The sequence below is a fragment of the Sus scrofa genome, chromosome 6, assembly GCF_000003025.6.
Source record: "Sus scrofa isolate TJ Tabasco breed Duroc chromosome 6, Sscrofa11.1, whole genome shotgun sequence".
In the NCBI taxonomy this organism is placed as follows: Eukaryota; Metazoa; Chordata; class Mammalia; order Artiodactyla; family Suidae; genus Sus; species Sus scrofa.
The window spans coordinates 163,086,580-163,103,054 of NC_010448.4; the positions used below are offsets into that span (position 1 = coordinate 163,086,580).

At 50.7% G+C, this 16,475-nt stretch overlaps 1 protein-coding gene across 2 annotated transcripts in view; it reads left to right on the forward strand.

Moving 5' to 3' along the window:
• The window catches only part of AGBL4 (ATP/GTP binding protein like 4), a 1,262,788-nt gene that overhangs the window by 1,133,085 nt on the left and 113,228 nt on the right, over positions 1 to 16,475 (forward strand). The gene's annotated exons all lie outside the window — the stretch shown is intronic.

Below are 16,475 nucleotides of genomic sequence, written 5' to 3' on the forward strand. Positions count from 1 at the left end.
GATTTCAGGATGAAAGAGCTCCCGCCTTCAGAAATGGTTCTGTACTGAAGTTTAAAAGCCCAGCATTCTCCAGTGAGAATCTGTGATTCTCGTTATGAGAGTTGAAGAAAATCTCCAACCACAGGCATAATCCTATTGCTAAAACAGCTCTGAGAAGCAGCAAAGAGTCTATCAATCATGAGAATTCACCACTAAAGATTTGGAGAATGGGAAAAATAATCAAGACTCCAAATGGAGAGCTTCAGGGTACCCTAGCGGCACGGGCGGAGCCCCTCCCAGACCCTCCCTGCCAATCACAGCATTCTATCTCACGGTTTGGCGGGAGTTGCCACCAAAAAGGGGAAAAGAAGGATTTGGAGTTCAAGAAATTTGGGAAACAGAGTTAAGCAAAGTTAAACACACGTTCTTTCACAATGAGATTTTTCAGTTTGGAATCTGCTAATAATCAGGAATCCCAGGAGAGGCATAGAGAGTCCAGTGTTTCCCAAAGGAACCCTCTTCCTGGACAGCCCGTTCCCCCTGCACCTCTCACCCCCTCCACCGCCCCCCCCGCCCCCAGGGGGTGTCAGGGTTTGTAAAACATGTTTCGGGAGATCCCACTTGGAGAATTCTGCTGGCCCACCCAGTGCCCAGGGTGTCAGATACTCACACATAGCTCGTCTCACCCCCTCAGCAGCTCTGTGAGGGAGGGTCTTTGTGAAGACGTCTCTGCTTGCAATTACTCCAGTTAGCTTGAGCACAGGAGGAAAAGTGGGGGCGGGTGAGGCAGAGGTACAGAGGAAAGAAGGAAGGAGGGGAGGAAGGATGCTTGTCTGATTCCGGGGCAGTGCACAGAGCCCGGCTCAGGGACAGCAGCACAGCGCTGGACTCGGCTCTGCCTCCCTCTCCCTTCCCCGACCTTCTCTCTCTCAACATCCCCGCAGGATGTGCCTTCTCTCAAGCCTCAGTGGCTTTAATAACCTGCCCTAGGCCTGCGAGGAGCAGGCAGGGGTGCAGGCATGTCCCAGCCCTGCTCCCTGGTTGTCCTACGCCCTCCACGGCCAGCATCACACATGCTGGACTCTACAAAAGGCAGGAGACAGGCCTGCCCTCCAGGACCTCATCTCCCCCTCCCACCACTTCTTTTGGCTTCTCCAGAGTCGGAATTCCCAGATTTGATCGTGCAAAGCTCATGTTTAATGATACAAGTACCTATACCATAGGATTTATAGTAAAACAGACAAGGACACTCTAACATTTCATGGCCGAGGATGGCAGGTCTCCTATGAAAGATGCTTTTTATTATTATTTTTCTTTTTGTCTCTTTTTTTTTTTTTTTTTAGGGCCGCACCTGTAGCATATGGAGGTTCCCAAGCTAGGGGTCGAATCGCAGCTGTAGCCGCCGGCCTACGCCAGAGCCACAGCAACGTGGGATCTGAGCCGCGTCTGCGACCACAGCTCACGGCAATGCCTTAACCCACTGAGCAAGGGCAGGGATCGACCCCGCCACCTCATGGTTCCTAGTTGGATTTGTTTCTTCTGCACCACGACGGGAACTCTGAAAGATGCTTTTTATATCAGAGAGCAGCAGCATCCACTGACGGGACTGTGCTCCCAAGCACTGGCTTACGGGGTGAATACAGAGGCCACAGTTTACAGCGACCATAGTAATCTCTCCAGTCTCCCTCTGTGACAGGTAGATGGTCTCACAGTAGATGACAATGGTGTTACGGCATCCAACAAAAACACGGGAGTGCCCATCGTGGCGCAATGGTTAACGACTCCGACTAGGAACCATGAGGTTGCAGGTTCGATCCCTGGCTTAGCTCAGTGGGTTAAGGATCCGGTATTGCTGCGAGCCATGGTGTAGATGGCAGAGGCGGCTCGGATCCCGCGTTGCTGTGGCTGTGCTGTAGGCCGGTGGCTACAGCTCCGATTAGACCCCTAGCTTGGGAACCTCCATATGCCGTGAGAGCGGCCCTAAAAAGACAAAAAAAAAAAAAAAAAACCAACGACAACCAGGGACAGCTGTACCCTCTGTCTCACTTACTATACTCCAGCGACACTGCTCACGTCTTTCAGTTCAGGTCTGAGCTTTAATGCCACGTCCCTGGAAGGCCTGCCTAGATTCTCCGAGGTAACTCGGGTTTCCCGTGACCCGCTTTCAGAGCCCCCCGTGCTGCCCTCTCAGGACCTCGCCCCGGTGTGTAGCCTGTGTGTCTATTTACTCCAGAACTCTCTCTACCTCCAGACGATAAACTCCATGAAGTCAGGACTTCGCCTGCCTGTGTCCCCAAGGCCTGGCACCGTGCCCGGCCCGCGACTGGCCTTTGATAGCCATTTTCCAAATGAATACTTTCCGGGCTGTGTTTGGCAGCCGCTCTGGCCCAGAGCTGCAGTCCCCATGGACAGCAGTCCTCACCAGAGGCCACCCACGCCCAGCCCTGCACTTTCAGCAGCACAGCCTCCTCACGGCCCGGGTTTTGATCTTTGCACCGTTGTGACGGGAGTACTAGGATGAGCTGCAGCGTTTTCGCGAACTCTGGGTTCACAGCCACACACCTCGTTATTGGACAGGGCATTACGCTTCAAAACCTCATTTGATCGTTCCCACAACACGATGAGAAAGGAACGTCAGTTTTTCTTATCTCTGTTTGAGCAAAGGGAAAACAGGCTGCAAAGGTGAAGAGCCATGTTCGAGGTCCCAGTGGTGCTTCCAGGCCCTCTACACCCCCAAACCCGGCCTGTGCCTCACCAGCTGGAGGCAGAAGCCAAGAACTAGGGGTCGAACTTTTCCCCCTGTCCTGAGCCTTCTCAGCCTGGGCAGGGCTCTCTCCCCTGGCCTCTGCTTCCCCTGCCCTGCTGGGCGAGGAAAAGGAGGTGAGAGGCACTTTTCATCGTTTAGTTGAAGCTCTGGGGAGAGGGCCTGTCAAGAATGGTGTGTTTTATGAGTCCCCTTCTTAGAGCAGAGTCCGAATCCTAGAGACAGAAGGTGAAATGGTGATTCCCAGGGCTGGGGAGGGGGAGGGGGTTAGAGAGTTATGGCTGAAGGGGGACAGAGTTTCGGTTTTACAAGATGGAAAGAGTTTTGGAGATGGTTGGTGGTGATGGTTGCCCCACATTATGAATGTACTTAATACCACTGAATCGTACACTTAAACGTGATTAAAATAGTAAATTTTACGTTACGTGTATTTTATCACAATAAAAAAATAATGGTATGACTTACTGATGCAATTTGAGCATCGTGGCATGTTCTAGGGGGAGCTGGGGCCTCGGAGCTTTGAAGGATGAACACAGTAACGTCAGGTACTGTAGAGCCAAGAGCTACAGGACAGTGGTTGGAAGCCCTTTGGGGTTGGGGGTGATGGGCTGAGTCAGTCTGTGAGGGCTGGCGATTCTCACTGCCCCGCAGTAGGTGTGGCTGTCCCCACACAGTGCAGCATGTGCCCTCTCCCTGCCACCTGCCCCTCGCCGTCACCTCCTTTCAGAGAAGAACAGCTTCCACCCCCACCTGTACCCCACTGTGTTTTCCTCTGAGCCTGTGTGATGCTCAGGTTGCCTAGCATTTGAAACACAGACCCTCCACCTCCATATGACAATAGGCAACTCTGTGTTGGGTTTGCATTTCTTAATTAGGTGCTTGTCATTGTGTATTCCATAGAGCCACGTATAAGTAAACAGTCATAGACCTTTGAATAAATTTATTGGTTTTATTTATGTTTCTGGGCATAAAAATCTATAATTACCAGGTACAGCCTCAGTATAACTGGTATTTAATGACAATTACTTTTTGTTACCATAGAAATGAGTCCAAAGTAGTTACCCATAATTTCTCATTTCCCAAACCTCACACATGCGGAATTGCAATATTACCATAGTAATTGCCTATTAGTCATCATAAAATACGCAGTTACCCAAAAGATAGCAGGATGCCATGAAATTTCTCATCTTGGGAAGGCTCCGCGCTTCTCGGGAGTGTGGAGGGGGGGAGAGGAGCAGACTTCCACGGGTGGTGCAGCCATGATTCAAGTCGATAGCTCAGCACCGCAGCCCCGCCGTGGAAACCATGCTGGTACCACGCACAGACTCGCAAAGCGTTCCGTCTCCTGGCCCCAGTGAGCTCGCGGAGCAGAGACTGCTCCAGAGCAGGACATCTGATTAACTAAGGTTTGTCGAGGGCCTGCTGAGGATCAGGCCTGTGCTGCGTCGGAGGGAAGCAGATGGAAGTCAGAGGCAGCCCTTGGCAGGAAGAAGCCCAGTGTTCGTGCGAGAGGTGTGTGTGCATGAGAGAGAGAGAGAGAGAGGCCGTGAAGCCTGGATGCGATCAGAGCTAGTGTCTGATCACACGTTATATGTATCATCTCCTCGGACCCGCATGACAGCCCTGAGGTGGAGGTAGTATCATGGCCCTTTTTCAATTAGAGACGCAAACTGAGGCCCAGAGACACCAAGGAACGTGCCCCAGGTCCCCCAGCAGGAAGGGTCAGACCAGGTTTATGAATCCAGGCAGGTCAGCCGTAGCCTGCTGCAGATCCAACCCCCTGCTCCTCTGTCTCCTGAAAGCAGGGGGTGCTTCCTTCTGGCTGCGGGTGACAAGGGAGGGTTTTTGAAGGACGGAGGGGTCGAGGAGTTTACCAGACATAGAAAGGCGATAAGGAGAGGTGTGCCCAGCAACCGTCATGAAGTATGGCAGAGGGTGAAACACCCGGGGACGTATTTCCAACCTGCACACACATCCATACACAAACAAAGACACACTCTCTCTCTCACACACACACACACACACACACACAAACATGATAACTGACCCACTTTGCCCACCTCAACATCCGAAGGAGGAAACATTTTCAACTTTACGAAGTAGAACAGAACAGGAAATTAGCTCTGCAAAAGGTAAAGCACATGTCAATATTCTCTTTGCTCTTCGAGGGCATGAAACCAAAAAGTTGCAGTTTCCATCAGCTACAAATGGCAAACAAAGATCCACTGCCAGCTGCCTTCCCGGGTGGTATCTGCCAGCCCCTTCTCACTGTGCCTCCTTCCCCACCCAGGCCACACGTCCCCTGCCTGCTGCCTCTGCCATGGCCTCCTCTGCCGTGGAGTGCGGTGGCAGCACAGAGACCTCTGGAGGACTCCCTCCAGGCCTGGGTGCTCCCTTCCTTCCAGAGCATTGAGCGGCACTGATGCCAGCTCTTACGGCCACAGGGTGTTCATGTTCAGGCTAAACCTGCCATCCCATCACTTCTGCTCCCCCTCCCCCCCGCCAAGGATTAGTGAAGTTCATGCCATCTTTTACATGGTGGCCCTTCAGCTGTTTGCGGGTTGTGTGTCCCTACTCCTCCTCACTTCCCACCCATTCCAACCCTGCCAACTCCTGTTCTCCAGGCTGAACCCCCAGAGTCCTCCAACTTTTCATAAGTCATCTAAACTTCATTCTTCTCCCTGTCCTTCCTGCTGTGCTCTGAACATGCTTCAGATGTTTGTCCTGGTATCGAGGCATCGCGTCCAGGATGGGACAGTTAGGATGATGACAATGGGGAGGGGGAGGATGGTAGAGGTGGTTGCAGTGACAATGATGATGAGGATGGTGGTGGTGGTGGTGGTGACAAGGATGAGGGTGATGGTGGCAGTGACAATGATGACGTTGATGATGACATGATGGTGGTGACCACGAGGAGGAGGATGGTGGTCTCGGTGACAATGCTGCTGCTGCTGATGATTATGGTGGTGGCAGTGGTGATGACAATGATGAGGATGAGGTGGTGACAATGATGATGACATTGATGAGGAGGATGGTGGTTGTGGTGACAATGATGCTGCTGCTGATGATTATGGTGGTGGCAGTGACAATGATGATGTTGACGATAAGGAGGATGTGGTAGTGGTGGTGATGTTGATGATGAAGAAGAGAAGGATGGTGGTTGTGGTGACAATGATGATGCTGATGATGATAATGGTGGTGGCAGTGGTGGTGACAATGATGATGAGGAGGAGGAGGTTGTGGTGGTGACAATGATGATGAAGAAGAGAAGGATGGTGGTCGTGGTGACAATGCTGCTGCTGATGATGACGTTGATGATGAGGTTGTGGTGGTGACAATGATGATGAGGAGGATGGTGGTTGTGGTGACAATGCTGCTGCTGATGATGATTATGGTGGTGGCAGTGACAATGATGATGACAATGATGAGGATGAGGTGGTGACAATGATGATGAGGAGGATGGTGGTCGTGGTGACAATGCTGCTGCTGCTGATGACGTTGATGATGAGGTTGTGGTGGTGACAATGATGATGAGGAGGATGGTGGTTGTGGTGACAATGCTGCTGCTGCTGATGATGATTATGGTGGTGGTGGTAGTGATGATGAAAGCTAACAACTAGTGGGCTCCCAGGGCCTGGCCCTGTTCTAGATATTTTGCATGTGCTGTCTTATTTCTCAGAACAACCCTATCGTGATTCTCATTTTACAGATGAGGAGACAGAGGCACAGGTAGATTAGGTAACCCCCTCAAATCCATAGAGCTATCTACTAGCAGAGGAGAAGGAAGGGACCATCCCAAGCCTTCTGGTACAGCCTACATGCATTCACTATCTGACACCGAGCTCTCCTCAACCAAAATCTTTCTACTTGCATCCCTGCTAGGTCACAGCCCCCAGCCCCAGCCCCTGCCCACGCCACCTTCTCTGAGAGCCCTACAAGGAGGCATAGAGAGGGTGGAAGCCATGCCCCCTCTTTGACCAAAGAGGAAACCAAGCCACAGAGAGGCTAAGTAGCTTAGTCAAGGTCACACAGGGAGTAAGCCACATAGTCAAGATGAAGTGTAAGTGACAATGGGCGCCAGACAAAGCTTTACCTCCCAGCGACTCTCTCCTGCTTTATGTGACCTGGGCAATGTTTCTGTGGAGGCTGAAAGGACACTGGGGCTGACAGTATAATCAGGTGTCTAACCCACGAGTGCACACTGCCAGAACCAATTATTCAAATGAGCTTCCCAGCCAGGTTCCACAGAAAAGGCCAGATGGCTAGATGTCTGTGGAGGCAGCTCCCCATCTCTGTCTTGCAAACAGCATTTCAAAGTTAGAGTTGATAGCAAGTTGATTTTAATAATTGATTGAACAGTGAAGACAGACCTCTGAGGAGACAGTAACCCAGAAGCAGTGGCTGGGGATCTGGAGGAGCCAAAAATGTGATAGAATCAAGAACTTCATCATTCCTGGACTTAGTTCCTAAACACTGCTGGAATCGTGTCTGTTCTCTACGTGCAATCCTTTCACGGCTCCCCATGGATCAGCAGAAGGAACCTCACTCTTTAGCCTGGTCTTTAAGGCAGGCACAGTGTCCAGAAACCTCCTCCCCAGCCTCATCCCCCACTGACCCCCTGGCCCCGTGCTGCCTTGCACCCTCCAGCCTGGCCTCTTGCCTTCCTGAGCCTTTGCTGGCACCTGCCTCTGCTTAGGGAGCCTTCCTCCTCTTCTTCCCCACCAGCCGCTTCCTTCCCTCATACACTCACCCAGCCTATGCTTTGTACCGGGCACTGGGGATCCGAGGTGGACTCAGCCCTGGGCTTGCCCTCAGGAAGGAGGGGCTGTGTGAGATGGGTCTTGAGGGATGAGCATGAGTTTGCCAGATGAAGAGTTTGGCAACACAGTCTCAACCACAGGAATAGTCATGCTAAATAACGTAGGTGATGATAGTCATGCAAACCTTAGGGGATTTCTACAAGCTGCTGGGCCCCGTTCTAATTGGTTTTAAGTGCTGCTTCCACTGGAGATGGAGGGGTGGTGACTCATCCTGCTTCTGCTCCCACTCTGCCAATGTAGGAGGAGAGATAGGGACCAGAAAGCTAGAGGTCAGAATGCCAGCTTCATTTTTGATAAAAGCAGTATTGAAAAGGCATGCCTTTTATCTGTAGTGAAAATTGGCCTTCTTATACTTCACCCCAAAGCCAACTTCTCTACTAGCCATAAGCGGAGCAGGAAGTGAGCTGCCTCCCTGAAGTCGCACCGGTGGCAGAGAGGAGGCCGGAACGGACCTCCCTGTGCCATCACAGATCCAGATGTGCCAGGAGAGCCAGGCCCAGCAGGCTCTGCTCCTTCCCACAGGGAGACCCATCAGCCAAGTTCCACCCCCTCCCCTGGGAAGAAGCAGCAAGGGGATGGAGACGAGGAGCTGTTTTCTTATTCCTGGGACCGAAAGTCCCCCCGGGATTGAAAGCAAAGTGGTTTCTCCCAACAACCCCGTGAACCTAGGAGGTGGATTCTTATATTATCCTTATTTTATAGACAGGGAAATGGAAGCACAGAGAGGGGTTGACTCATTTGCCCAGGATCCCATGCCAGGGAGACCCAGGAGTCACATCAGAGAGGTGACTCGGAGCCCTGAGTGAGTAGGGGAACCGCCCTGGGGGCCGGGGTGGCTGGTGCACGGTTCACGCCCCACATGAAGGCTAAGAGGGCAGGGGACCAGCCTTGCCACTTGGAGGCAGTGCACCCGCCCACAGGAGGGGGTGCCTTTTTGTCATTAGCTCCTGGGACATATAATGTGCACGCCTTGCACGGTGCACAGGTTGGGGACAGGATGCAAGAAGCTGGAGGAATCAGTGGGGCCCAGTTCGTGGAGGACCCGCAGAGCCATATCGGGGTCAAAGCATAAGACCAGCCTCCGTGTGTGCGACCCGAATCTCACACAAGGTGCGATCCCCAGCATTTACACGGCTGATCTCCTTAAATCCTCACAACAACCCTCTGAGGTCGCAAAAGTCACCTTTTGTAGGTCAGAGCTGAGGCACAGAGAGGTTAAGCCACCACTCATATGTGGCCAGGCTAGGCTCTTATCCAGGCCGTATGGCTCTGGAGTCCACACTCGCAATCTAAGTCACTTCTCAGGCTCAGAACAGGTGGGCAAGCGTTCTACCAGCTCCCATCCCACATCTGTAAAGACCTAAAGGGCTTTCTTCCCCTCAGTGCCTCTTCTGCCCCGTCTCACTTAAGAAACGGAAACAGGAGTTCCCGTCGTGGCACAGTGGAAATGAATCTGACTAGGAACCATGAAGTTGCGGGTTTGATCCCTGGACTCCCTCAGTGGGTTAAGGATCTGGCTTTGCTATGAGCTCTGGTGTAGGTCACAGACGCAGCTCAGATCTGGCGTTGCGTAGGCCGGCAGCTACAGTTCCAATTCAACCCCTAGCCTGGGAACCTCCATGTGCCCCAGGTGTGGCCCTAAAAAGACAAAAGGAAAAAAAAAAAGGAAACAGCTGATTCTTAGCCCCAAGGGCCAGTGCACTCCCTTAGAAAACACCTCACCCCCACCCCCGCACGGGGCCTTTGAAATGGTTCTTTTTAACTCTTTGCCAGTGTGTTCTTGGAGAGAGAAAAATAATCCATCAGTCCTGGAATGGACTTCCAAGTCTACCCTTACAGAGCTGTGTGACCTTGGCCTCAGTTTCCTCACCTTTGAAATGTGGGGATTGGGTTTTATGAAATCTTGAGCCCTTCCAGGTGGTGACTGGCTGTCAGAGCTGTTTCAGGACAGGCCTGGTGTTTGTTGCTGCCCAGCAGGAGGTGGAAGGAGGAGGCTGAGTCCCAGAGCACCTGATCTCCATGGGAAGGGACAGGGCCTTCCAGCCAAGGTTCTCCGCATCCACTAAGGGCCCCAGGGAGGGGAGGTCAGAGACGACCCCTTTCCCAGGTGTGGTCTCACACCCCTCCCCAGTCCCACCAGCTCCCCAGAAGGCCCACCCATTTCCCCATAAACACCTTGCTGACCCTTGGAGGTAGGAGCCCAAGTGTCCGTGCTGGCCCTGCTGTGAACCTCGGGCATATCTAGGGCCACCCCATGGACATGCAGTTTGTGCACTGCCCAGAGGCTCCTGGGCAGGGCGCCAAGGTGGGCTGTGACTCTGCTCCCAACCCCACGTCTGGCCAGAGCAAGTGGCATCCTTTTGTACCTCACCCACTGAGAAGGGGCACCTGTTTCTAAGTTGTTGGCCCTGGGGGAGAAAGGAAGAACCACCTTTTGTCGATTTGCATAAAGGTGCTCACTTTCCCCATTTAAATATTCAGGATGTCACATCCATGCCTCACCTGAGCCGAATCCCTACAGGAGGCGCTGACCTGGCTCCCAGGGTGCTAAGAGAGAATTAAGCTATGGTCAAGAACATGGGTTGTAGAGCTGGGCAGACAGGGTGCGAGCCTTGCCTCTGTCCCCTGCCCCTGCTGGACTAGGAGCAAATTGCTTAACCTTTCGGTTGATTTCTGTTTATTCACTTTAACTGTGACTTGGCTCTGTACCTGACCCTGGGCTAATGCTGAAGACCCAATGGCAGATGAAATCGATTTAGTGTCTGCCCTCCTAGTGCTTTTAGGTATTTGAGCAAAACATGCATTTGTCCAAGGTCATAAAGCTACTCAGTGGTAGAGCTAAGACTCCAACCCAAATCCTTCGGAGTCGGGGCCTATGTAATTATCTACCCTCCTCTCTGCCCCCACAGCCCAAGTCACATCCTCGTTGGGATAATCTAAGAAGGACTGTGTGGGCGATGCTTTAAACATTGTGGTGATGGTGATGGGCAGTGGATGTGTTATAATTATCCCTGTGTGTGGTTGAACAAAGGACACTGCTCACTGCCCTCTGTCTACACCATAGTAGAGCCCACCCCACGTGCAAAGCATTTTGCAGGAGCTGTTGATGGCAGATTGTGTGGCATTCTGACACTGGCCAATCAACAGGACTGGAAGGTGCTTCAGGCCAAGAGCAATTGAATCCCAACCTTTCAGTGGCATTAAATAAAGCAATATTTATTTTGCCTTTGGTGCAAATATACTTAATCCAATGCAGCTCATTGGTGATGCTGAAAACCTGCTGTGGTGGAGGGATGGTTGCATGCATGCCCTATACATCTCTGCTTGTCAATGCCACCCTTCCAGGAGCACACAGCCCCACTGTGCTCAGGACAAGAATGATTGATCTGCAGCCACCCAGCTGCCTTTTTTTCTCTCCTTTAGAGGAGATGAAAAAGAAAACATGAGGACGGGAATTAAAATCATTGCTCTCCTTCCAGCTGCCATTATTACAACAGAGATGAGGCATGGTGCCCTTCACAAGACAGGGCTATTTATTTGCCATTTAAAGAATAGTCTCTGGAGTTCCCATTGTGGTGCAGTGGAAACGAATCCGACTAGGAACCATGAGGTTGAGGGTTTGATCCCTGGCCCTGCTCAGTGGGTTAAGGATTCGGTGTTGCCGTGAACTGTGGTGTAGGTCGCAGATGTGGCTCGGTTCTGGTCCTGTTGCTGTGGCTCTGGCGTAGGCTGGCGGCAACAGTTCCAATTAGACCCCTAGCCTGGGAACCTCCATATGCTGTGGGTGTGGCTCTAAAAAGACAAAAAAGAAAAAAAGAATATTCTCTGGAACCATTGTTTGTCTGCTCTTGGGCAGAAGAGGAGGGAACGAGTCCAAGAAGAGCAGACAAAGCCTAGCATCTCTTTCCTAGATCACAGCCTCCCTGATGAATGGGGGGACCTCAAAGTGTTACTGTAAGACCTGGTTCAATAAGACCTGGGTTTGAATCCCAACTCTATATTCTGTAGTTAGCATGTGGCCTTCTCAAAGTCCTATCTCTCTCTGATTTCATGTGCTTATAAAATGGGGATAAAGAATACCTCAGTTGGTTACTGTGAAAGTATCTAGCCAGTAACAAGTGCTTAAATACTTTTCGAAATATGTCTTCAAGTAATTATCTGAACCTTGCTGGCAGAGACACTGGATTTCATTCTCAAAGACTCTAAACTGGCTGCCATAGGGGTGAGAGCCTGGCATCTGGAAGTTTTCTTGTCCATTCTCCTATCTTTAGGCAGCTGATTTGGGTCCTGAAATCACTGAAGAGAAAGAACCTGCACCCACACTCCCATCCTGGTGCTTACAGCCTAGTTAAGGACCTGAGCAGAAAACCCTAGAAGCCCATTAGAAGTATGTATCATTTCCAAGCATTCTACCTCCCTTTCTTTGCACATGCCACAAACTCTGCCTGGAATGCTCTCTCAGGTCTTTCTTTGGCAACTCCCACCTTCTCTTCAAAACTCTGGGCAATTGGAGAACACCTAGCAGCAAGGACCGGGTCCTATGCAAATCTCAAATGTTGGAAAACACATGCAATTTATGTTGAGACATCAGTAACCCTTGGTGATTTGATATCTCTTTTTAAAGCCCTATCAATCCTTTTTCTAGAATGTTTTGTTCTCTTTGAATTTCAACTCAACTTTATTCAAAATGTCTGGTTCTTCCAAGTCCCTGCCTTTGGAGGTAAAGCCTAGTTATTGATGCTTTATTAATGAGTCAACTATAACACCCTCATTTTACAAGGAAGGACATAGAGCCCAGTAGAGGGAAGTGACTTTCCCAAGATGACGTGGACATTCGAGGTGAGGCCTGTCCCTCAGCTGCTAGCCAGGGCTCCTGCATCTTTAATAGATGTTTTCTTCAATAAATACCCACCTACTGATAGCCTGATTGCCATTAGAATCATCAGTCTTTTAAAATCAGCTCCAAAAGAACCTACCACAGGAACTACTGGTTTAAGAGTTCCACAAATGCTTTCGCTTCTAAAGGGCTCTCGGATTCTTGAGGACTGAGTTGCCTTTGAATCACCAGCCCTACTCTGCTTTCCTCTGAAGGCTGAATTAGGATCTCTCACCAATCACACTTCTCCTTCAATTTGAATTTCACTTTTTTGAATTAAAGAGGCTTCCCGGAAAGCAGGCCGGCCAGATGTAAAGACCATGGAGCTGAGGACCAGGACACCTGGATTCCAGTCTGGGCTCTACAGAGTGCTGGTTAGGTGACCGTGAAGGGGTGGCATACCTTCTCTGGTCCTCAGTGCTCCCTCATGGAAAAATGGAATCTGACTGTGTGGCTGGATGGTTCTGAGAACAACATGATGTCAGATAGGAAAGAATGAAATGCTCCCTCAACAACTATGCCTTTAATGCCTACCGTAGTCCATGCTCTTTGTCAGGCGCAGGAATACAAACACACAAAAGACATCATCCTTGAACTTGAGGAATTCATTTGCCAGTGGAGAAGACAGACTCAACAATTACTGCATCTTGTGCCGTAGCCACTCAAATGGGGGAACAGTGGATGCCATGGGAGCAGAGGAAAAATACTGGTCCCACATTTGCAGAGAGCAAGGCAGCAAGCCTTCCTGGAGGAGATGGTATTTAGGTTAGACAATTTCGACAATATCGCAGTCACCACTAATGCCTCTGTCATCACCGGCTACCATTTACTCAATGTTCGTTCTGTCTGTGGATTCTGCTAGACCATTTATAGACATTAGTTCATGTATGGAATCCAGAAGGTCAAGGTTGTTATCCTCATTATACATATAATAAAATAGAAGCCCAGGGGTTTTTTTTTAAGAAAGAAATTTTAAAAAGGTAACAAGTGGAGTTCCTGCTGTGATGCAGTGGGTAAAGAATCAGACTGCGTTGGCTCAGATGGCTGAGGTGGTGTGGGTTCAATCTCTAGCCTGGCACAGTGGGTTAAAGGGTCTGGCATCACTGCAGTCACGGCTTGGGTTGCACCTGTGGTTCAGACCCAGTTCCTGGCCCCGGGAACTTTCATACACTATGGGTGTGGCCATAAAAAGCAAAGATCACAGCCAACACTTAAGCCTAACTGACTCCTAAAGCTTCTGGTTTTCTCAACGTAGCCTCATTGTTCTGTGAGACTCTGTGGGGCAAGGCTGAGACTGGTGGAGAAAGTCACTGGAAGATACATTTCAGCTAAAGAGAAGGAAGACTTTCTTGGCAGAGCTGTCCAAGCCTGAGATAAGCTGCCTGGGGAGGTGATGAGTACAGGCTGCTGGAGGTGTCATGAAGCAAGCTGGTGACTTGGCTAAGATGTGCTGACAGCATTCTTATTTTGAGGAGGTAGAGGTGGATAAGCTCGCCATCTCAAAGGACACTGTCATTTAGGATGAAGTCCTGTTATCAGTGACAGTGTTCTCTTCCAAGTTTTTAAATGCTCAATGCAGGCTGGAAGAGTCCTGTAGGAATGGTACCCAAACTGATGGTTTTGTCTGCTTGGTGACCATCCATAGACAATATAGGGGCCTGCTGGAATTTTGTATAAGTTAGTCCACAAAGCCACACTGGTAGGGATGCTTCCAGTTAAAGAAACAGGGACTGACTCTGCCACTTTAAGCAAAAATGGAATTTGTAAGAAGAGGATCAGCATGAAGCCGAGGCTGGAGGACCAGACTTGGAAATCAACCAATTAACAGGGTAGCTCCGGAGGGCAGAAAAGCTGGCTATGGGCAGGAATCGTCTACCTCCTTTCCACTGTAGCACTGTCATACAACCCAGCTCCCAACCTGGCATCACCTAGTCTCAGCTCCAGTCCTGGGTGGAAGTCGCTGCTGCCAGAGTCTGGGTTTCCTGCCGCTGTCCTGGTTTCCAGATCATCTGGCCCATCTCTCCTCTGGACTAAGAGAAAAGGTGCCACTGTGGTCTCAACATCTTGTAGTGATGGAGGAGCCAACGCTCCCCAACCCTGCCCCATCTAACCCCAGAGTTAGATGCTGGATGTTCCCCAGAGGAAATGGACAAATGCCTACCACATTAGGAGGGAACGGAGCATACGTATGAACTCGACATGCCTGATTTCCAGCCTGGGGGAGAAGCCAGGCGGTCATCCCTGACTACCACGGTCAGCTGCCCACCCCCGCCTGCTTTGGACTACCAACCTGTTACTCTGTCTCACTCATATAGCATTTGACACAAAACAATGTTAAAGCACAAACAACCACCCAACATTTTTGATCTGCTCCGACGTGCCAGACCGGTGCTCCGTTAAGTTTGTTACATGCATTATCTCATTCAATCCTCGTACCGTTGTCCTGAATTATAGATGGGCATGAGCCTGGGTGCTTCTCTTCTTTTCCCCACCAGATTGTGTTCCTTGGGAGCAGGAAATGTCAAATGGCATGGAAACCCATCTTGATGTCGCCTCTTCTCTCAAGCAAGTCGTTTCTAACCTCTCAGTGCTTCAGTTTCCACAACTGCCCAAAAACGGGAATAATAATAGTACCTCCTTCATCAAGTTGACATAGATAAAATATTTCATCCTTAGTGAGGTCCTGCATTCTCGGGACAAAGTGACGTCCGTAACGGTGACTGTGCTCCCTTGATCGGAGTGGTGATGCTGTCGTAACCTGACTGTGAGACTGTTTTTGTTTCCACTCTGCCGTCAGTGGGAAGCCGACATCCGCGATCAATTCTTCTAAATATAGAAATGCAAGGACAAAAGCATGAACCTCCCGGCCAGGCACTTGAGACCCTTCACGTTTCCCCTCCAGCCCCTTTTACAAAGCTCACCGTCACCGCCCCTCCCTACACACCCAGTGATTTGGTCAGACCAGATTGCCCACCATTCCCCCAATATCCTGGGTGGTTTCACACTTCCTTTCTTTGCTTACACGTTTCCTTCTGCCCCAACACTTGGAAAAAAATTTCATTCAGTCAGCAAGACCCAACTTAAATGGCTTTATTGAAGTCTTTTCCCATGTGTCCCCACAAAACCTCAGGGCTCCCAGCAGGCTTATGTTAAGTGATGGGGAAAGTGCTATTCGTTCCTCTCCATCCCCACCCCAACCACCCTGAAGGGGAGGTGGGTCCCCAGTAATGTCCTTTTTTTCTGAGTACGTTGAGGGGGGTGTAAAAGGCTGAGATGGGATTAAATCATATTGCCAGGGAAATAGAGGGATTTGGGACATACGACGAGGAGGGCAAAATAGTGGGATGAAGGGGTAAAGAAAAAAAAGGCAGAAAATTGGGGCAGAAAAAGCTATCATCCGTTTCGAATCTGGTTAAAAATCTGCAAAGAGCAGACGTTCACCCTCTGGCTGGTGGAGAATCAGAGAGGACTCTTGATCGAGAAAACAAGACACTAAGGTCTAGGGGGAGACATTCTGGGGGTAGGAGGAGATGGATTGGAGGGGCGAAGAGTGGTAATTTGAGTTGCGAGCAAGCCCAGGGTTTCTGGAAGTTGTCCCTCCGCCTGGGTGGCATGGGGAGTGCCGCCAGAGGGTCTACAGTGGGTGACGTCCCAGCAGATGGAGGCCTGGGCCCAGAGGAACGAAAGGAGGACGAGGGAGAGGAGGAGCCCAGAGGCCTTGGTCCCATTTGCCCTGGTGGAGTCATTAATGGGCACAAGGCAGAGCATGGAGGAGGGGGGCCAGGCAGCCTTCTCTGAGCAGGTGACACGTGAGCAAAGATTTGCCACAATGAGAACAGATCACTCAGCTCTCTGGAGGAAGAGGCAAAGGGGACGCCTACACAAAAGCCCTGGGGCAGGAGCACCTGTGGTGTTGGAGGGACAGCAAAGAGGCCAGAATCTGGCACAGAAGAAGCAGGAGGTGGTAGGAGCTGAGGTCGGGGAGGAGAACAGGGGTGGACCACGTGGGCCCCTGCAGCTGCTGTAAGGAGTTCGG